Source organism: Solanum lycopersicum, chromosome 5 (genome assembly GCF_036512215.1).
Source record: "Solanum lycopersicum chromosome 5, SLM_r2.1".
In the NCBI taxonomy this organism is placed as follows: domain Eukaryota; kingdom Viridiplantae; phylum Streptophyta; class Magnoliopsida; order Solanales; family Solanaceae; genus Solanum; species Solanum lycopersicum.
The window spans coordinates 16,928,153-16,951,947 of record NC_090804.1 but is presented as its reverse complement, the minus strand read 5'-3'; the positions used below and the strand labels follow the sequence as shown (position 1 = coordinate 16,951,947).

The following is a 23,795-nucleotide window of genomic DNA, read 5'->3' as shown; positions in this document are numbered from 1 at the left end:
TCACAAACCGAAAGATTACCTGTGATGACAGCATCAGATGTCTCCGCTTCAGATCTCCCAGGGAAAGCATAACAATGGGCCCTTTCGTTTGTCTGCCCGTTGCCCATACCATGTTGTGATGTAGTGGCTCCAGTTTGCCCATCACCCCGGCCGTTTTGGTGACCACCATTACCTCGACCACCACGTCCTCCAGAATAACGGCCTCTAACATGACCACCTCTACCTCTAGCTATTGGGGGTCTATAACTCTGTTTTGGACAATTCCTCCTAATATGTCCAGTCTCCCCACATCCATAACACTCTCTAGAGTCAAGCATAGGTCTCTCAAAGAAGTGTTGGCCGGTCTGAGGTGGACCCCCAACTACAGTTTGTAGTGAAGATTGAATTGGTCGGACTGACTAACCTCCGGAACCCTGTCCTCTAGAGTAAGAACCATTAAACTCACCTCCCTTTCGAAACCTTTTTGATGTTGATGCCATGGTGAAGTCATCTGGCTTCACTCTTTCCACCTCTACCACAAAATCTACCACTTCTTGGAAGAATTTTGCCGTAGCTGCTACCTGTAAGGCTGAAATCCGCAATTCTGACCTCAACCCCTTCACAAAACGGCGAATCCGCTCTTGTGGACTGAAACAAAGTTGGGTGGCATATCTGGATAGTGCACGAAACTTAGCCTCATATGCAGTAACCGACATCCTACCTTGCTCTAGGCTCAAGAACTCATCTCTTTTCCTATCCCTCAAAGTCCGGGGGATATACTTCTCCATAACAAACTAGAGAATGATGCCCAAGTCATAGGTGGTGCCTCTGTCGGTTGACACTCAACATGTGACCGCCACCACATTTTGGCGTTCCCTTGAAACTGATAAGTCACAAACTCAACACCAAACCGTTCTACTATACCCATCTTGTGTAGTAGCTCATGACAGTCAACCAGGAAATCGTAGGCATCCTCAGATTCAGCACCCTTGAAGACTGGAGGTTTCAATTTTAAGAACTTACTGAAAAGTTCATACTGATCATTTGTCATTATGAGCCCCGTAGTCAGACGAGGAAACGTGCCTATCTCTAATGAGGCATCCATACGGGGAGCCATAGTAGTCGCATGTTGTACCTCCGGAACCTGAGGTGCTGGTGCAGAAAACACTGGGGGTGTCTGGCCTTGATTAGATAACCCGCTAAGATAAGCCAGAACCTGATTGATCATCTCGGGGGTAGGTTGGGGTGGCATTTCCTCATTCTGCACTTGTTCATTCTCCCCATCCTCCCCCTCTCTTACTACTTCTTCAGTCGGTGGAGGAGTCACCGCCCTAGTACCAGATGGGCTAGGTGCTCGTCCTCTTCTTCTAGAGGACGTCCTCCCACGACCACTACCGCGGCCTCTTGCCACTGCTCCTCTTTGAGCTACAGTCTCAGTGGCTGGCTCAGATGCATCTTGTCTCGCTGATGTTGATGTTGGCGCGGTTGTTGCTCTAGTTCTAACCATCTGCGAAATCGAGTGAAGATGGTCAGATACCAATTTGTATCACCTAGATACCAATTGGACCCAAGTAATAGCACGAAAGAAAGAATGAAAGAATGGAATTTTCCTAAAGTCTTATAGCCTCTCAAAGAAAAGTAAAGGTGTCCCCCTACCGTTCCTTAAGACTCTACTAGACTCGTTCTTGTGTGATGAGACCAACGAACCTAATGCTCTGAATACCAAGTTTGTCACGACCCAAAACCGAGCCGCGACTGGCACCCACACTTACCCTCCTATGTGAGCGAACCAACCAATCTAAACCTTAACATTTTCAATATAATATCAACAGAAAGTAATGAGGAAGACTTAACCTCATTAATAAAAACCTATTCAATAACTTCTAAAATTCAACATCTATTATTCCCCAAAATCTGGAAGTCATCACCACAAGAACATCTACGATCAAATGACTAAACTAAGAGTATATTCTAAAAGCTAAAACAAGTAAAAGCTAGTCCATGCCGAAACTTCAAGGCATCAAGACATGAGGAAGAAGATCCAGTCCAAGCTAGAAGCATTAGCTCACCCTGAAGATCCGGTGTGACAAAGACTGGCTAGAGTTGCGGTTGAGTTGAAGACGACGGCACGTTTGCTGCACTGCAGAAATAAACAAGAAGAAAACATAAAAGTAGGGGGTCAGTACAAACACAAGTACTGAGTAGGTATCATCGGCCAACTCAAAATAGAAAACAGTATATATCAAGTAATATCATAAATCGACTACAATACTCAACATGTAGCAACACAAGTACTATAATCATCAATAAGTACCGCCAAGTTCATACATGAGGACTCACGCCTCAATACCATACTCATTTGGGAATAAGGTTCATTAGATTGAGTATATTAACATCTTTCAAGATTCATTATCTTTATTCCTCTTGTGTCGGTACGTGACACTCCGCTCCCTCATTATCATTATTCCTCTTGTCTCGGTACGTGACACTCCGATCCCCTACTACTATGTATCGGAACGTGACACTCCGATTCCCTAAATCTACGTGTCGGTTCGTGACACCCGATCCCCTAAATCTACGTGTCAGTTCGTGACACCCGATCCCCTAAATCTACGAGTCGATTCGTGACACCCGATCCCCTAAATCTACGTGTCGGTTCGCGACACCCGATCTCCTAAATCTACGTGTCGGTTCGTGACACCCGATCCCCTAAATCTACGTGTCGGTTCGTTACACCCGATCCCCTAATCTCATTCTATCAATTCATCAAGCCTTCTCTCTTACCAAGGCATCATCAATCTCATTACTTTAGTTCATCAAGCCTTCTCTTATGCCAAGGCATCATCATTAACAAGAGATTAGAGTTTTATCAAGATTTGGGATTCAATAGCTTCATCATGCTTATTTCATCACAATTATATAATAACATTCATGCAAGCATACAATTGAGCATATAGAAGACTTTACAATAAAACCCAACACATATCATTCGCTATTAAGAGTTTACTACGGATAGCATGAAAACCATAACCTACCTCCACCGAAGATTCGTGATCAAGCAAGCAATTTCCCAAGCTTTGTTTCTCTTCGTTTCTCCTCTTTCTCGTTCGACTCTCTCTCTCTTTCTCTTGTTCTTTCTATTTTCTTTATTCAAACCCTCTTTCTTTTACCCTAGTTAGCATATAATTAAGAATAAAAGATGGCAATAATAACCCACTAATTAACTTAAGGTTACCCCTTTTAACCCCCAAGTAATTAGACTTATTAATATTAACCCACTAACTTTATAATTAACGCAAGAATAGTCCAAAACGTCCCTCAAAACAATTAAGGAAATCCGACCCAGACTGGGATTACGCAGTCTGTGACGGCCCACCGTGCCTGCGACGGTCCGTCCTGCTGCTCCGTCACAGAGTTCAGAGACTCAATTCTCTGAAGAGTCTGTGACGGTCCGTCACGCTTGTGACGGTCTGTCCTGCCATTCCGTTACGAAGTTCAGAGAGTCGATTTCAGTACCCATTTTTTAGAATTTCTAAGTGTTTTGGAACGAGACCCCCTCGACGGTCCGTCGTGCCCACGACGGTCCGTCGGGGTTTCCGTCGTCTCTGCCAGTTTTCCAGAAATAACATCTGTTGCTCAAAACGACTAAACAGGTCGTTACATTTTTTCTCTTCAAACATCTCCACGAAAGATGCCGCACACTTATTTCACTATTTAGTTATCACTAATTGTATATTTCTCCTCTCTTTATTTTCAGATCTTTATTTTCAGAAGAAATCAACTCTTATCATAAACTTCAATTTATCATTCTCACATACTAATTATATATTTCTACTCTCTTTATTTTCAGAAGAAATCAACTCTTATCATAAACTTCAATTTATCATTCTCACATACTAAGTTAATTATTGCACACCGTTATTTTCATCATTTCTTTTTTTAAATTTACGTGTTATTATTAAATTTTGAGTAAAAGCAAATTAAGAAATATTTAAAAATAAAATGGATAAATTAATTTTTAAAACGCTAAAGAAACACTTTTCATAGATAATGACCATGACAATGAAATTAAAATAGTAAAAATAACTTTTTATATTTCAAATCATAAATTTACTTTAAATTTAATTCTAATTGTTAGGATCGAAAATAAGTAGGTGTAAATGCGGAAGCTAGCAAAGCAAACCTCGAAAGATCACGAGTAAGAAGACAACGAGAAATATATCAAAAGACACAGATTTAACGTGGTTCTGTCAATCGACCTACGTCCACAAAGGAGATGAGCCCACTATAAATATCAGAGTACAAAATACAGAGGGAAACAACTTCAACCAAATTCTCTCAGAATACATGGGAGGTTCACACAAGTGATAACATATCAAGCTTGTGACTCATAAATTCTCCCTCTAACCAAAATTCTCAAGGCCTTTAAAACTACATTGTGAATGCTGATTAAGTTACAAGGAACATACCTCTATTTATACAGTCCTAAACTTTTTCCTACCAGAAAAACCTTTTCCTAAAAGAAAAACCTATTTATGGTGGTAACAAATCAGGATAAATAAAATTCAACACTAATATGTGACCCACTTTTTAAAAATTACTCGATCACACAAACTTATCTATATTATTATTTAATTCTTCAATTGATAAAATCAAATTTGATTTAACCATATTATCATTATTACTTGAATGCAAATACAATGAAGCTATGAAAACATTAACAAAATACAATCTTGCAAACATCATTAAAGATGTCGGCGACAATGGAAATACCTTTGGATTGATATAGAAATCCAAAAATTAAGAAAGCATACAAAGGAATTGATGGAGTTAGAAATCCAAAAATTAAGAAAGCATACAAAGGAATTGATAGAGTTGATCATAGTGGACTGAGTCAAACATTTTTAAATATTTTTTGAGATTTGTAATATTTAATTTTGATAATTAATAAAATGGTGTGTATATATATATATATTCCGCTTACTATATAAAAAGTATGAGTCCAAATATTAGTATCAATATGTGTGTACAAAAATTTTGAAAGAAATTTTAGTCATTGTGTTTAATAGGTCTATCTTGCGTGTCTTAATCTGGTTTCACCATATACATGTCATTAAAGTATAATGCCAACACATTATTCTAATTTTAGGGACTCTTTCTTACATCTTCTCCTCTAATTCATACCTTCCTTTCCTTTTTCTTATGTGCTTTATTCTTAAGAATTTACTGGGTTTATTTCAATGAAGACTCAAGTTTCAATTTGGGTTTTGGTGAATGGTGAGTATTACCCCCTTTTTTCTCATGTTCACATTCTTGCTTACTGCAATAAACTGACCAGTTTCTGTTCCATTATAACTAAAAACAATAGGTTTCACATCCTACAGGATACAAGATAGATCAGCAACACATATTTAAGAATTTAAAGGCTGCTACTTCACATGCTAAATTTGAAATAACTCTAAATAAAAGAGTTATGACTTTGGGTATACCTTCAAATTATCCTAAATTATCAACCTTTTAATCCTTAATTTTCAAGAAGCTATAGAGTTTTACAAATGTGTGCCACGTATAATGATGAAATATATGCTTCTTTCATAGTAGAGTGCGGTAATTGGGACAAATTTTTACCTCGCAATGCCTATTTGTAAAGCGTTGCCTAATGCCTATTACTTGTTTGACAAAATGCATGAATGAGATGTTTAATTTAGAATATTTCATATTTGCTTTCATCGGTGGTGTCAAATTCACATATACTGGTAAATTCAAAATCCAATTAGAGACATACCTAGAATTTAAGTTGTATAAGTTCTAACCTTTGCGATTTAGTAGCTTTGTACCATTATATTTTAAAATCATGGGGTTAAGACATACTATTGTCGAAATTTTGACATATAAAGTTTATCTTTATTTAATAATGAATTATAATTTTCAGAAACGTTCGAATTCTAGGTCTGCTACTATATGCTCCTTCGATCCCTATCTATATGTCTACTTTAAAAATTATACACATACTAATATAACAATAATTGACATAGTGAAGTTATAATTTTACCTTTATGAATTATGATTTCAAAAAAGATAAATTAAAATTTAAAAAATTTCAATAAATTTAAATGAGGGTATAATATGAATTTTTTTGTCCTTTCTTGATTTGTCAAAATGAACAAGTAAATTGGGATAACTAAAACAGAAAATATGAACAAGTAAATAGAGACAGAGAGTATTTAATATTTACATTAAATTTTTTATGTTTTGTGATATTTGAACAGGCACCAAGGGCCATTTATTAAAATAGTCATCGTAAATATATATGACTCAAAACGTCGACAAACACCGTCATAATTTTGCAAGTTTAGCTTCAAAGAAGCAATGTAACTAACAGAGGGTCCATGAAAAGAACACTGATTGTTGGAATGACCAAAACCAGAACTCAACAAAAAAATTCTTTGCTTACAGTGGGGAAATGAACCAACTATGCAAGCTAAACCATGTTTTCTTCAAATAATAAGATGCATAAAGTATGATACAGTCGTGGGAGCCAACAAGTTAAGGTATGAGATAACATATATAGTTTGATGTTTATTGATTTATCAACTTATATCTTTTATGTATATGTTTGATTTGAATAATGTGTTTATTATTTAAAATTTCCGGTAGAAAATTCTACTATTTTCCTATGATAGTGGGCATGAATCAAGCACAATGTTTCCTCATACTCTCCTTGCCTCTAATAAATTTTTATTTATTAATTTGCTGATGTTTGATTCTTCAAAATAATTTAAAGCAAAATTTACTACAACTGAGTGTGCCTGTTATGTCTTATGCTAAGTCGAATGTACATTATGGAATTGTCATTTATTGATTTGCAGATGTTTGATTCTTCAACATAGTGTGAAGCAAAGTTTACTACAACTGAGTGTGCCTGCTATAAAATTATGTCTTGTGCTAAGTTGAGTATACATGTTATGAAATTGTCTTGTGACTTTTTTTTTATTACAATCACTATGTAGATATCGACTTATGCATCAGTTACGTCTTAACAAATCTATATGTACTTTCAAAAAAATTATTTCAAAATTATCATTATTTGTAGTAGTTAATCCTAATTCTAGATTTAAGTCCCCTCAAGTGAATAAAACTTGAGAATAAAACTATCTATAATAGAGTATAGCGACATCAAATGAAATAATATTTTTAAACGTGCAGAGCATGGGTGATATATATATATATATATATATATATATATATATATATATATATAATATATATATATATATATATATATATAATATATATATATATATATATATACATACTAGATTGTACAGCACGGGCTCAACATGTTTTATTTTTTACTTTTTTACAAGGTGGTACAATTTTTTATAAAACAATCTCATATTAGGAGTAATGTACTATTTGAGTAATATGTACAGTACTAGAACAAAAAATAAATAAATAAAATAAATAAAAGACATGGATTTAGCTAAAAAGAGAAGGTGCTAATTTCAAGCTTGCAAGTTTATTTAGCATCCTTTAACATGGTGTCAAATCGACACCACACCGTTCTAGTATTAAAAAATTTGGTCCTTTCTTCTTTAATGTTGGAGTCAAGAGGTCATGTTCCATATTAAAGAATGTGTGGAGCCTTTATGAACTCAAATCCCTTCCAACTTCTTTTCTTTTACGGCTTTAGAAAGCTCTCCTAGCATATGCTCTTTAACCTTTTAATCTTCATATTCCCAGAGAAGCTATTCTGTTTGGCCTATTCATTAACCTGTTCTTTACTTAGATTAACAACCACAGCAAGGAAAGACTCAAAGATGCTTCCATATATCCATACCGAGTCAATAATAGAATTATTTTCAAATACATTCTTCAATCTTTTATTACTAACATATTCTCATTTTGATAGCTTGAAAGTGACGACCGGGAAAGCAATAAAAGGACATTAAAAGTAATTTTAGAAGGGTCTTTCCGCAAAAAAATTGGGTCTTGAAAATTTAAGATCAATTATCTTCAAGCTACCATTTGATAACCACTCACCAATATCCCTTGTATGGAACCAACCATCCATCAATCGTGACTTTCTCTGTAAGATCCTCACGCTTGTAGTAACATAACATAATGAACTGATTGTAAAAGATTGTATTATGAACAAACAAAATCACTTTCTTTTTAAAAAGACAACTTTTTGTTGTTCCCTTTTGCAGTAAGGATAGTTCCTCCACATAAGTTTTGCGGTAAATCCGAACTTATAAATAGTGCATCCGTCATTTCTGTCAACGTTTAGTTTTTCATTAGATTGAGATGAATAAGACAGTAATTTGATTAATAATTTCACTTTCCAGACATATTTCTGCACAAGGAGATTTATAATCTCCATTCTTATCACTACTTATCTTCTTTCAAACTGATTTTCAACTTCGATATTAAACTGTCTAGATATTTCTACTGCTTCATCCTTACCATTCAGCAAATAGATAGTCATTTCTAATGCAATTGTTCAATAAAAGTAATGAGATACTATTTCCACAATGGGATGATGTTGACTTCATATCAAAAATGTCAGTGTAAATCAATTCTAAGGGATTAGGATTCCTTTCAGCAGATTTACAAGAAGACTCCTTCAATTCTCTTTGACAATGTTTGCACAATGTCAAAGTTCATTTCATAGAGGCATAAAATCACAAACTCTAAGTTACTGGTAATTTTTCTCTATCACAAATACACATACCACTTAGTATTTTAAATACTAACAATAAGGAAAAAAATTATACAATTTATTTCTATATAACATTGAAGTTTCTAGAAAATCAAAAGTATAACACTGACATATTATGTGAAGTTTTCATATTCTTCAAACCAATTGCATAGTCCAATTTATCCAGAATAAAAATCATAAAATTTTTTAGTCTACAAAAAATCAGACACACTAACATTTCACATGGAGTACAAAACTACAAAAATCTTTTTTTTCTTCTCCAAACAGAATAACACATATACTTAGACAATCACATATAAATGTTTTTCTTTTCAAATAGTCTTTCAACTATAACATTTTAATATACTATTTATCAAACAAAAATATGCATATCTCATTCTGCAAACTAGTAAATTTTAAAGGAAACACTATTTGAAAAAAATTCATTCAAATAATATACGATTTCAGAACTTTTTCCGAATACACACATGATAAATATCAATATTTTTAACCTTTAGAAATTATTTTCCTCCTTAGTAAGACAATAAGAAGGTTACTGGGTGTTATCTTTAATCGGAATACCACCTATTTTTCTGGTATATTCTTACTTCGACTTTGCTAAACATTTATCTTCTATTTCCATGATCAAATTCTCTCAATGGTAGAATACAAGAAATACTAACAGTACAATAATTTTCTTAAGATTGTTGTTCATCTTGTATTTCTATAATATACTTAAAACAAAACTTTGAAAAACTTTGTAAGACAATAAAGTTTAAGAACATTTTCACAACTAGAAAATTAAAACTAGTAGCAAAACTAGAAACAGAAACAAATCAAAAAATAGTATATGAAATATATTTCTTAAAGAAGAATTGTTGTTGATGTGTGTCTAAGAATTTTACTGCTTCCAACAAACATTGCAGAAACTCAGTTACCAAATTTTAATGAACCAGTGAAGAACAAAAGAATAGAAGAAGATAAATTAATTCACAAATCTAAAATTTGTAACAAATACCAGAATCTGAAAAAAACAGAAAGAAGATCAAGTCCACTGATTGCACAGTGTTCCTTTAAGGAAATTATTTCCCTCTAATATCCGAGGTTTGATTTGGAATATGTCCTCCCAAGGTAAAATGATCTCAATCACCAGTATATTGAAACCCAAAACGCTGGTGTCAGCGAGCCACTCAACGACTGTAAAGTACACTTAGAATACTAGATTTAGTAGTAGAAGAAAAAGTTCATAAATTCTATTTTTAAAATGAAAGAAAATTTCTCAATTTATAGAAAATCTAGTGCAAAAATGTTCTTATTGTGCCTTACCGATGTTAGATTTCCATAGTTGAAGGCTTCCTGAGTTCTTAAACAGAGGAAGAAACAGAATGTAGAAGGAAGAAGAAGAAAGCTCAACTATTATTTTCTCATCTGAATCATACAAGTTACATGATATGAGATATATATACAAGTTTTACAGCACACCTTCTAGAAGATTCTCTAACAATATATGTAACTGCATAACTAACTTGTTCACTGCTTTCTAACAAACTTAGTTAAGCCTAACTCAACTACAACTATATCAGCTTGCTCCTTTAGTTCAACACTCCCCCTCAAGCTGATGGCTTGAATATATCTTTTAGGCCTATCTTCCTTAGCAAATATTCATGTTGAGCTCTTCCTAGTCCTTTGGTAAGTATATCTGCCAATTGTTCTTTAGTAGACACATGATCAGTTTCAATCATCCCTTTGCTAACCATTTCTCTTACAAAATGACAATCAATGTCAATATGTTTGGTTCTTTCATGAAATATGGGATTTGCAGCTATTTGAATAGCTGCCTTACTATCACATCTTAAGGTTATAGGTTGTTGAACTTGAACTCCAAGTTCACTGAACAATCCTACCAACCAAGTAAGTTCTGCAATGCAAGCTGCCATACTTCTGAATTCTGCCTCAGCAGAACTTCTAGACACAGTTTCTTGCTTCTTAGATTTCCAGGAAATCACTACTCCACCGAACTAACTAAATACCCTGTGACAGACCTTCTTGTTTCCAAGCATGCTCCCCAGTCTGAATCACAATAGGCCATAAGTTGATTTGTAGTACCAGCAGGCATCATCAGTCCCATTCCTGGTGTCCCCTTGATGTATCTCACTACTCTTAGAGCAGCTTCCATGTGAGATCTTTTTGGACAATGCATATATTGGCTTAAGACCTGTACTATAAATGCAATATCAGGTATTACAGAAGTTTTCCCACTAGTCTTTGATATGATGCATGATTTTCCAATATTCCATCACTAATTTCAGCTTTGCTTGATACATGTTTATCATATTCTGTAGAAGTTAGCTTTTGATTTATCTCAAATGGTGTACTTGCTGGTTTTGCTCCACTCATTCCAGTTTCAGCAACCAATTCTAATGCATATTTTCTCTGACACATTACAATTCCTTCATTTGATCTGGCTACTTCAATTCCCAAAAAGAATTTAAGTTCTCCAAGATCTTTCATCTGAAACTATGCTGTAAATCCTCTCTTGCTTTGTTTATCAATATCTGAATATTTCCAGTTACTATCAAATCATCCACATATACTAGAATTATCACCAACTCTTTTCCTGTCCTTTTAATGAACAAGGAATAATCATAATGACTTTGTCTAAATCCCATTTGAATAAGAGCATCAGTCAATTTTTTGTTCCACTGCCTTGGAGCTTGTTTCAACCCATATAAAGACTTATGAAGTTTGCAGACCTTGTGAGACTCCCCCTGTCTAGCAAACCCTTCAGGAATAGTCATATATACTTCCTCTAGTAAATCACCATTTAGAAAGGCAATATGTACATCCATTTGATAGATACACCACATATTGGAGGCTGCAAGAGCAATCAGAGATCTGACAGTCACCATTTTTGCAACTGGAGAAAAAGTCTCAAAATAATCCATCCGAGCTTGTTGACTATAGCCCTTGGCAACTAGCCTGGATTTATATCTTTCCACCTCTCCAGAAGCTTTGTACTTAACTTTATATATCCATCTACAACCAATAGGTGTTTTACCACTTGGAAGATCAACAATAGACCATGTCTGATTGGATTCTAAAGCTGCAATTTCCAATTTCATGGCATGAACCCACTCTGGATCCTTGGAAGCCTGTTGAAAAGAACCAGGTTCTGTAATAGAAGAGTAAACTGACAAAGCATGATGATAGGACTTGGATATATTAGAGTATGTGACAAAGGATGAAATAGGATAAGCACATTGATTGGCAGAAGAGGGAACAACAAAGTCAGTCATCCATGTAGGAGGATGTCTTATCCTGGTAGATTTCCTAAGATTAACAGGAGAGGATAAAGAAGTTAGAGGAAGTGAGGTAGGCTGAACAGATTCAGTGACATTGAGATTAGGCTGTGAGATAGGTTCAGTAAAAGGAGGATTCATAGATTGATTTGATTCAGTTGTAATGAGAGTAGGGGACTGATTAAAGGTATTTGACTCAAAATTAGACACATCAAGTACAGGAAAAAGAGGAGAACCATAAGATTTTGCATGAATGAAAGGAAACACTGGCTTCTGAAATACTACATTTCTGCTAACATAAAAATTTGGAATGAAGATCATAGAGTTTATAACCTTTTTGAGTAGATGAATAGACTATGAATACCCCTGAAACAACTTTTGCCTTGAATTTATCAGATGATGGTGTAGATGAGGCATAAGTGAGACAGCCAAAAACTCTAAGATGAGATAAAGAAGGAGGATGGCTATGTAAAATTTCAAAAGGTGTTTTGAATTTTAGTAGCTTGGAAGGAAGTCTATTGATAAGATATACTGCAGTCATAACACATTCACCCCAAAATTTCAAAGGTAAAGCAGCTTGGAACCTAAGAGACCTTGCTACACCAAGAATTGTTCTATGTTTTCTTTCTACAACTTCATTTTGTTGAGGAGTGTAGACACAAGAACTTTGATGTAGTATGCCATAATGAGACACCAAAGACTGAAATTCAGAAGTAAAGAATTCACAGCCATTATCAGTCCTTAATACTTTCACAGTAGTTGAAAACAAATTCTTTATTCTATTCAGAAAGTTTCTCAGTACAACAATGACTTCAGACTTGAATTGGATTAGAAACAACCAGGTAAACCTGCTGTGATCATCTACCAAAGTAACAAAGTACCTTTTTTTATTGTATGTAGGAATTCGATAAGGACCCCAGATATCACAATGCAACAACTCAAAAACAGACTTAGAGTAGGTACTACTAACAGGAAAAAAGGAAGTTTAGTATGTTTAGCCAAAGGGCATACAGTACACAACTGATGAGAGTGGTGTAAATGTTGAAGTTGTTTATGAACTCTGATGATATTCATAGGAGCATGACCCAGCCTTCTGTGCCAAAGGATGCTAGATTCAGAAGGTTTATCTTGAGTGATAACAGATCTGGTTGTAAAACCACATATAGCAGACTTCTCAGAATTGCTCTTTAAGATGTACAAACCATGTTCTTCTCTACCAATCCCCTTCACCATGCCATTGGAGAGATCCTGAAATATACAGAAGTCAGGGAAAAATGATACAGAACATTTTAATTCCCTTATTAACCTTGAGACTGACAACAGATTAAACTTGAACTCTGGTAAAACTAGCACATTTGAGATAGAATTGTCACTGAATATTTTTGAACTTCCTGTATATGCTACTGATACTATCTGTCCAGTAAGAAGATGAACTTTATTATCTGCATGCGGATAAATTTTATGACATGTATGTAATATCTCAGAATTAGATACCATATGATTTGAAGCTCCTGTATCTATTATCCACTTAACAGATACATTATTGGCTGAAGTAGATCTTTGAGTACCTGCATTTGCAGTTTGAATGGTAGGGGATGAATCATCATTTGTTTTGTTCAACAAGTGAAGAATTTGTTGATACTGTTATGGAGTAAATGAAGGAAGAATAGGTGATTGTGCTGCAGTTCCTACTACTTCCTGACTTGTATCATATGAACTTGAGTTCTTTGCCTCATCTGAACAAGAAGAAAAATAATTTCCTACTTGATTAGCAAATTGAGATGATCCTTGTCTTATGTTCTTAGGCCAGTCAGATGGATATCCTATGAGTTTGTAACACTGTTCCTTAGTATGTCCTTTATAATTGCAAAACTCACAAACTACTGATTCTCTCTTTTGTGGTCTGCTTCCACCTGATGATGATACTCTACCATTATGATTACCTCCTGAATTAGAACCTCCTCCATGAAACGATCTGGTAGAATTGAACACTCTTCCATTGTTATTAGGCTGACTTCCTTTTTTACTGAAGAATGCAGCTCCTTCCAACACCTCAGAAACCTTACTGACTGAAGTTGACATTGCAATTGATCTTTGGCTTTCATGATTTATCACTAGTGAGTAGGCCTTGTTCAGTGTTGGAAGAGGTGTTAACATTAGGATTTGACTTCTACATTGAGCATATGTCTCATTAAGACCCATGAGAAATTGTAAAAGTCTTTGATATCCATAATGTTGAGCATAACTGCGAGATTCAGTGCAATTGCATCCAGGACATGACATGAGTGCATCCAACTCATCCCACAAATTTCTCATCTGAGAAAAATAGTCAGAAACAGATTGACTACCTTGTGTAAGTGTAGCAATTTCTCTATGAAGATAGAACACTCTAGAACCATTCACTGTATCAAATCTCTCCTGCAAATCTAGCAAGACCTTATGAGCATTCGAAGCATATATAATGCTGCTCAGTAATTCAAACTTCACAGAATTCATTATCCAAGATAAAACCACTGCATTCACCTTCTCCCACTGATCATATATTGATTCTTCAAATTTATCTCTAGTGTGTCTGCCATCTACAAAGCCTAATTTGCTTTTTCCCAACAATCCTAAACGCATAGATCTGCTCCAAAGTGCATAATTCTCAGATCCAGTAAGTTGAACCGAAATAAGAGAGCTACCTGGAGTGTCGTTAGGATATAGATACAGAGGATGTGTGTGATCAATCACAGATCTGCTTGAAACTACTGGAACTCCTGAAACTGCAGGAACTGCACCTTCCACTTCCATGATCTTCTTATGAATCAGAATATAACGATCTTCTTATGAATCTGAATATAACAGTAATCTGAACTCTCTGATCGGAGCTCTGATACCATGTTAGATTTCCATAGTTGAAGGCTTCCTGAGTTCTTAAACAGAGGAAGAAACAGAATGTAGAAGGAAGAAGAAGAAAGCTCAACTATTATTTTCTCATCTGAATCATACAAGTTACATGATATGAGATATATATACAAGTTTTACAGCACACCTTCTAGAAGGTTCTCTAACAATATATGTAACTGCATAACTAACTTGTTAACTGCTTTCTAACAAACTTAGTTAAGCCTAACTCAACTACAACTATATCAGCTTGCTCCTTTAGTTCAACAACCGGAAAGTTCACAAACCTTTGGAATGTCATAATCTTTCGGAAAGGTCGTCACTTTTAATAAAAGTCACAACTTTTCATAAAAGTCGCATCCTTCATAAAAGTCACAACTCTTTATTTTCGATTCACTTTTTAAAACTCAACAAAAATATCTTGCAAATCAAACAAAGATGAAAGAAACAGAGATATTTGACATCTATTAGTTATATAACTTTTTGTCTTTGATGGCAACTCCTTAGACTATTTTACTAAAGAGTTGAAGCAAAATATCATACGTGTATCAAAAATTTATGCGTCAACATAAACCACCCATTCTCAGATTGAATAATTTACTAATCCTAGGTAAAGCAATATTAAATTGAATAATTTACTAAGCTTAAATGAAAGCGTTAGTTTAATTGACGCATAAATTACTTTTTCGTTCAAGAGACAATAGAAAACAATTATTCAAATGTCTCAAGCATATCATCAAATATTTGAGAATCAGTTTGCAAAAATTTCGTGATCAAGCAACATGTGCATATTTAATTCACGGGGGAATACAAATATATTAGGAAAACTCAAACTGAAATGCTTAAGAAAAAATGAACAAGGGTTGCAGACCGTCTCAGCTTCCAAAACTCCATATGAAAGTCTCACTCATCGACATCTTAACGTCCTTAAACAACCACTGCAAGCACACAAGAGTATTGACAGATAAGCTGAGTGCAAAAATTTGAAATATTCAAAATGGAGAATTTGGTCACAACTATCAAAAAGAAGAAGATAAAGAGAACAAAGGATGCATGTGGTTGCCTGAGAAATAAAAAGCAATACACGTGTTAAATAGTCAATCAAATGGATCCAAATATAAAGTACAATTTTCATTACTTTTGGTACAACAACTAATAGCCGCGTTCGTACACTCCTATTTGCTTATATATATAATTGTTAAATATATAAAGAAGAAAGAAAGAAGAAAGTAATATGCTTTGAGTTTTATATAAAGAGTATGTTGGTATCAAATAAAAATCAAAAGAGCATAAAAAAAAGAAAAGAAAAGAAGAGAATGGAAAAATATAAAAGAAAAGGCATTTTTTTTTGTGATATTTGAAATTTTTCTTCATTTTAAAACACATAAAATATTATGACTTTACATTTAATTATTTTCTCATAAAAGTAAAAACATAAAACTGAACATTTATGACTACTAAAAGTGATCATTCGCTCGCCATTAACTTTTGAAGAAAAAAAAACAGTAACTTGCCATTAATGTTGCCCAAAATTTTCTAGCGGAAAAAAAAATCTTTCTCCTTCCCTATAATAAACATTTGTATTTGTTGATATATATTTATGTTATATTAGTATTACATAGTCCTCCCTCCATTTAAATTAATATAATCATTGAGACAATTTTTATTTTTTAAATTAAATTAATTATTCAATATTAAATACTACTTTTAGAATGTTCTTTCAATTTTATCCTTTATTAGTTAGTATTGAAATTAATTATTAGTTAATATTGAGAAAATGATTAAAAGTCCCTCTAATCTATATCCGAATTTTCAACTACACACTTCAACTTTACAAAAGTCTCATCACCACCTGAATTGTTTAAAACTGTATTAATTACACATTTAAAAAGCCACAACCAGATCTGAATTGGCATGTGAACTTCACACATTTACAAGTGAAATTCAATTAATTTATTATTATTTTTTCAATTTCTTTATAATTTCTTCCACTTTTTTCTATACTCTTCCAACTTTTCAAATCTCTAAAGTGACTTTTTCCTCCAATTCTTTCAAATTCCTATGGAATTATGAGGAACAAAAATGAATATTGATAGTGGAATCTTGTCAAACAGTATTTGAGTTTTGCTTGTCGACTATTGAAAAATAATCTAAAAAGATCTGTGCATATCGCTGCTACGTCGGAGTTTTGCTTGCTTCACCGGAGATTGTCGGTCGCAAGGTTTTGTTGTTGTTGTTGTAGTTGACCTTGTTGTGAGAATAGAGATAGATCTTCACATTGGTTATCTCGAAACAGGAATGAGATAAGAGGAGAGGGGAGAACAAACGAAAGCACTAGCAATGCCATTAATGGAGGTCAATTGAGATTGAGTCTTTTATTGATTAATTGAAATTTGAGATTGATAATTAAAGGGCCTACAATAAAAAGAAAAAAAAACATTCTCACTAGAAAGTTAAATTGAATTTGATGGAAATTTAATTCATTTATTTTTTCAAATCTGATCCAGATTTTATTTTTGAATGATTTAAAAACATGTTATTTTATCTTTAATTGAATTGATTGTTTTTTCCAAGTTTATTACATGAGTGTTCATAAATTTGTGTGAAATAAAAAATGGTGAATTCGATGTAAGAATTTGGTCTTTGTTTCTATGGAGTAGAAAGATAATAAATTTGAAAAATAAATAAAAATACATATATTTATCAAAGAGATATTAAAAATAAATATTTTAACGTTTGTTTATCGTTCACACTCTCTCTCAAAGAAAGTGAAACACACTATCTTTGCCAGCTAAGCATTCAGAGGGGTAATAATATCGATTTTATACACTTCAAGGGGGTGATAGGACTCCCGTAAAATTAAAGTGTGTAGTTGAAAATCCAAATATGGATTAGAGGTTTTTTTGGCCATTTTCTCATTAATATTTAGTTATATTAATAAAAAATTTGACAATAATTAATACGGATGACAAAGAAAAGTTATACCTAATTTATTTATTTTATTAACGAGTGTTAAACAACTCAATAATTTAATTAATTTGAAATGGAAGGAGTATACATTAGTGTTGCACGATTTTTTTGCCCAAAAAACATATTTCAATCACTTTCTCCTTCCCACTAATTAATATTCATCAAAATATATTAAATGCTGCACCTCTTCAAATTATGGGGTTCCAATAAAATAGTAATATAAATTTGTCACAATCAAAATTCATAAGTCGTGATGACACCTATGTTCTCCATGAATATGTAAGCCAACCCAAAAATTTTACCAATCAAACTTAATACTGATATGAAAAATTAAATAACAAGTAGAATATCTCTAACATCAATTCCTTCATAAATACGAAATGCGGAAAGTTAAAATACCACTGAAGAAATGGTATCATAAGTACAAGAACTTCTACATATGATGCAAATCTGAAACTAAAATGACAAATCCAAGCCTAAGGGATATCCTGTCTGAATACTAAAATAATAATTTAAATAAAAGATAGAGCGAGGTGTGGGCTACGGAACAACCAAATAACTTACTACAACTCCAAGATACTCCAAGCTCAGACTAAAAAAGCTCCACGACATGTGATCGTACTCAAAAAATCTGACCACAAAAGAGTACAACAAGTGTAGTATGAATACGAAATCACGTGTACCTAGTGATCTGATAGACCGACAACGAAAAAAGTAGTGACGAGATTTTATAAGAGAAAACCAATTTTTTACTTCTACAAGTCGATATTATACTTACTAGTCAAGTTTTATCAGATAGAGATAATCAAACATCAAGTACTTTACAACCACCAATAAAACACATAACAATCAAGAACGAAGATTCCATGAGATTCAATGCAATATGACACCACGAAGTGATATGCCTCAAATTTCAATTACTCTCTTAACCGTATATGCATGATACTCTTTGAAAATACATCGATAGCTCATGACTCATGGGGGGTTCACAAGGTCCATATACTGATACAAACGATCTCCACGTGTCTGTACGAACGATCTCAATGCAATATCATAAAATCAAACAAGTTTCGCACGAACAATATCCACGTGCCCAAACTATAATCTTAATATGTCAGCATCCCATCATGGACAATCTCTACGTGCTAACTTATACTCAATATTATTTCAATGTATGTGCATAATATGATTTCAAATAAAGGGGATGCTGATGCATCTCAATCAATCAAATATTAGCATAATATATAACACCTTAATTATAAAAAAATTTACGATTTCAAATAAGAAACATAATCACACAAAATAATTCAAGTCATTAGTACATCAACTAATGCCCATATGTTTTGGCATTCTCGAATTTCAATCCACATACATTCTATAGTAATAAACTTTCTCTTTATAACACTGGTACTCGTAACAATGTCCATCATACCATTGGTAGGAGAACCCCCATCTTTCGAACATACCCATAGTCTATTTCATTCTTAATCTTTTATTAGAAAAACGTCCTTCAATTAATGAAGTCAGAAAGTCTTAACATACCTGGTATGCTGAAGACGCATCATACATTCTCAAGATTTTGCCTTTCCCTTTCGTAAAGCTTCAGAACATTTCCAATCTATCAAATATGTAGTATCCGTAAGCATGCGAGTTCGTAGACACTCATATTATATTATGTCTATCCTAAACTCAAAAACTCACTCATATCTCTAATCAAGCCCCTAATTTTGATATAATTTATATGCTAAGAATCATATTTGTTAAATTTCAAGTCTAAGGCTAAGTGTTAAACTATCAAAATATTATAAATCTAATGGTGTTAATAAACTACAATACACCTAGCAATACAATATGGCAGAACCTTATATTCATTAGGACTAGGGGTGTCAAAAGTAAACCCAACCAGAGGTAACCCGTTCAAATCGTTCAGAATTTTAAGGGTTAAGCTCAAGATAATTTGAATTGGGTTCATTATCAACTCATTCAACCTTAACTCATTTGAGAAGAATTCTCAATTGAGCCCAATTCAATTTCCAATTTCAACCCGTTTCAAATTTTTTTATTAAGATATGTTCCTGTATTAAATGTATGAATTATTATCTATTTAACATATTTTATAAGGAACATATCTTATTTATTGAGATTAATCGGATCGAATTGAGTGAGTCTTATTTTTAGCCCATTTTATGCTCAATCCATTTGAGCTAAAAATGAACATAGACAGATCAAGACCCAATTCTATTTCTATTGAACCCAGTTTAATATTTTCTATTTGTAATTTGGTAAACCTTGTATTCATTCGTTAGAAAACTTAAATTCCACAATCCGCCAAATTCCTCACCCCACAATCCTCTTATCACCTTATAACAGTAACTAGACCTCTATTAATCTAGCCAATCCCTATTCCCCGTTAGCCACCAAAATCTTATTTTTTAAAAAATTATTTTTCCCAAGTCCTACGCTGCAACATTAGTACAACTCAGTTTTCTTCTTTCTATCCCACAACCCAACATAATAATAATAATAACAATAATAATTATTATAATAACAATAATATCTACCCAAAGTTTATCCATTGTCCAATGATTACGATAAATAATCATAACCATCTCTTCCCCATGTCCAAAACGTTACAGGTAGTTCCATTTATTTATTTATTCAATTTGATTGCATTTTATCTCTTTCAAAACCCCATTATAATAATATTAAAATGGTTCCATATCCAAATTATACAATAAAAATTTTAGGCGTCATAATTTACCTTATGTACTCCGTGTTCTTGCGCTTAAAACTACTGTCAAAGTTCCCTCTTTTACTTTGAGACGGAAATTATGACCCAAATTTGTCAGATCTACTAACTTCAATTTATTTTATATGGGACAAGTGTAAAAGGTATTAAATGAATTATGGACTTGTCCCGCTAAATATTAACTATAAAATAAAATTTCATCAACTAGATACTCGTAGTTATCAAATATTTCATAGTTTTTCATTTAAATTTTACGGGAAGAGTCAAAATTGTCCTAGTTCTCAAAACGACCTAGCGGGTCGTTATATCATCTACCACTTAAACAAATGTTCGTTCTTGAACGGTAAAGAATACAACGGCCCTGAACGCTTAAAATGCTGAGGATGTCTTACTCAGTCTCCTGTGTAGCCTCCTCCACTAAGCAATCTCTTTCGACCTCAACTTTCGAATTTGCCTATCTAAAATGGTTAGCGTCTCCTCCTCAAAAGTCAAATTATGATCAAGTAATACCAAATTCCATTGAGTCACATGAGCCCCACCTTGATGATATTTTTTCAACATCGAAATATGAAATATAAGGTGAAAACCCGACAAACCAGGTGGAAAAGACAACTCATACACCACCTCACCAATAAGCTCAACAATATCAAATGGACAAATATACCTTGTGATCAACTTGCCCTTCTTTCTAAATCTCATCACACCCTTTATGTTGAAACCTTCAATAGAACCCGCTCTCCAACCATGAACTCCAAATTATGAACCTTCTATATGCATAACTCTTTTACCTACTCTGAACCATGAGATGTCTATCTTCGATCAACGTGACCTTGTCCAATAACTCCCTCAACAAATCTATACTGTCTAACCTCAAACGCATCAAACCAATCAATTGGAGATCAACACCTCTTGCCATACAAAGCCTCAAATGGTGCCATCTCAAAACTTAAATGGTAATTATTATTGAAAGTAAACTCCGCTAATGGCCAAAGCTGATCCTAGTGACCACCAAAGTTAATCACACTCGCTGTCAACATATACTAAAGACCCTAAATAGTCCGTGGACTGACCGTCAGTATGAAGGTGAAAAGTTGTACTAAGATCCACATGAGTTCCTAACTCCTTCTGCATAGAGTGCCAGAAATACGATGTACATTGTGTCCCACGATCTGAAATAGTAGAAATAAGAACCCATGCAAACGAACTATCTCTCGATTATAGATTTTGGATAGCTTCTCTTAATTATAAGTAGTGTGAAATGGTACGATGTGTGCAGACTTAATTAATCGATCCATGATGAACCATATAACACCAAACTTACCTAAGGTGCGTGGCAGCCCTACCACAAAGTCCATAGCAATACACTCCTATTTCTACTCAGGTATGGGCATCCTCTATGTTACACTTCAAGGATTTTGGTGTTCATACTTTACTTGTTGATAATTCAAACAGCGAGATTTAGAATCTACTATGTCTCTTTTCATACACCACTACCAATAATGTTGCTTCAAGCCACAATACATCTTAGTAGTCCCCAAATGAATAGAGTAACCCAAACTTTGTGCCTTCTTAATGATCAGTCTAGTCAAATCACCTACCCGAGGAACACAAATACAACCTTTGATCCTCAAAACTCCCTTACTATCAAGAATCCATGGCTTCTCCTTTTGACACCTTGTCTCGAATCTAAAATAAATAATCATCATCAAATTATTGAGTCCGAATTTTCTCCAACAAGGATGACCTAGCCTCTATTTAAGACAAAAACCTTACCAAGTTCGGACATATCAAGCCTCACAAAGAAATTATCCTAGGACTGGTGATGTGTTTGAGATTTGGAATCATTTAAGGTTTTTTTTTACAATAATTTAGTGTCCTCAAATGCTTATTCTATGCAAATCACTGATGTAGAACTCTTAATTTCCAGAGGTAATGATTGAGGAACAAAGCACGGACACTAATTTGCAAAAAGGAACAAAGCAAACTGAAAGAACGAAGATTTGAAAGCTTGGTGATCGCAAAGTCCTTTTGGCGAGACTACGAATGACCATTATGTCGCCTAAGTTCTAGTGAGCCAAGCATTAAAGGATAAAACCAATTGGCGAGATAAAGGAGAAGTTGGTGGTTTCGTGATACACTATTGGATCGCCTAATGTTATAGACCTTGAGGAAGCTGAAGTCCAATGCAGAAGGCGATGGAATTGACCAAAGAGCGGGTTGACGAGCTCGACTTACTGCACCAAATTGTCCTTTGCAGCATATTCTTGGCAACTATAAGTACATTTTTGAACATTAGTTTAGTATCAAATTATTATTGAATTTTCAGTTATAAGTTTGTGCATTGAGTCCTGATGTATTGAGACAAGTTTTCTCTGGTTTTTCCTACGCTTTGGAGAATTAAAGTTTTTTTTCACTTTGGAGAAACTGAATGTGGGTCTTTGAGATTCTTCAAATTGAAACATTGTAAGAACAAAATCAATCTTACTAGTTGATGAAAATTCAATTTGGTAATAATATTTATCTTTTTATGATGTCTACCTAAACCCCAATTATTGGGGTGTGATAATGTAATTATGAGATCATTTAGTTTATGGATATTACTAATTTTTAGTTTAAATATTGTTTAGAAGTGAGTTTAATTGGTCATTGTTGTTTAATTTAAGAACTGTAGTTGCAAATGTATTTATACTTCGTGTTTTTGCTTGCTTGATAGAGAGGTTATAAAACCAAGTTTATTGATTAATCGTTAGTGGGTATCAGGTTGAAATGGTGCATCTCGAGAGAGTGAATCCTAAACTCAGTCCCACATATTAAGCTCAAGAGAGTGAATAGACTTAGGTGTAAGGTAGTCTATTTTTCTTCTTTAATGATGGTTGAGAGAAATAAACTTGATTTGGGGTAAATTGTTCGAGAAAAAATTTAATCCCTCGATGAATTAGATTACTCGCCTATATTCAGCCATTTCCTAACAGTTTCAATTACTATTTGTCTGTATTAGCCTATAATCGAATCACATCCAAAGAACCCATCTCATTATTGTATTTCGTATTGTTTGTTGTTGCTGCAGTAAAAATTTTTAAACCAAAACCCCCTTGTTAATTGACATTCAAGTCACCCCTTAATTTGAGTTATGTTTTTATTCGATAAATTCTATTCCTTTGAATAATTTGATCATATTCGTACTTCCTAAATGGATTCTCAAACACGTGCC

General features: G+C 33.8%; 1 long non-coding RNA gene across 2 annotated transcripts; it reads left to right on the top strand.

Annotated features, from left to right (window-relative positions):
* The first annotated feature begins 4,993 nt into the window (after positions 1-4,993).
* On the top strand, positions 4,994-23,013 carry LOC104647362 (uncharacterized). Of its 2 annotated transcripts, none has more exons than XR_011221195.1 (3): positions 4,994-5,256; positions 6,249-6,530; positions 22,512-23,013. It is a non-coding gene; the product is annotated as an uncharacterized lncRNA (long non-coding RNA). The 2 variants fall into 2 exon arrangements; XR_741447.4 differs by lacking the exon at positions 22,512-23,013 and adding an exon at positions 6,849-7,056.
* Positions 23,014-23,795: the final 782 nt, after the last annotated feature.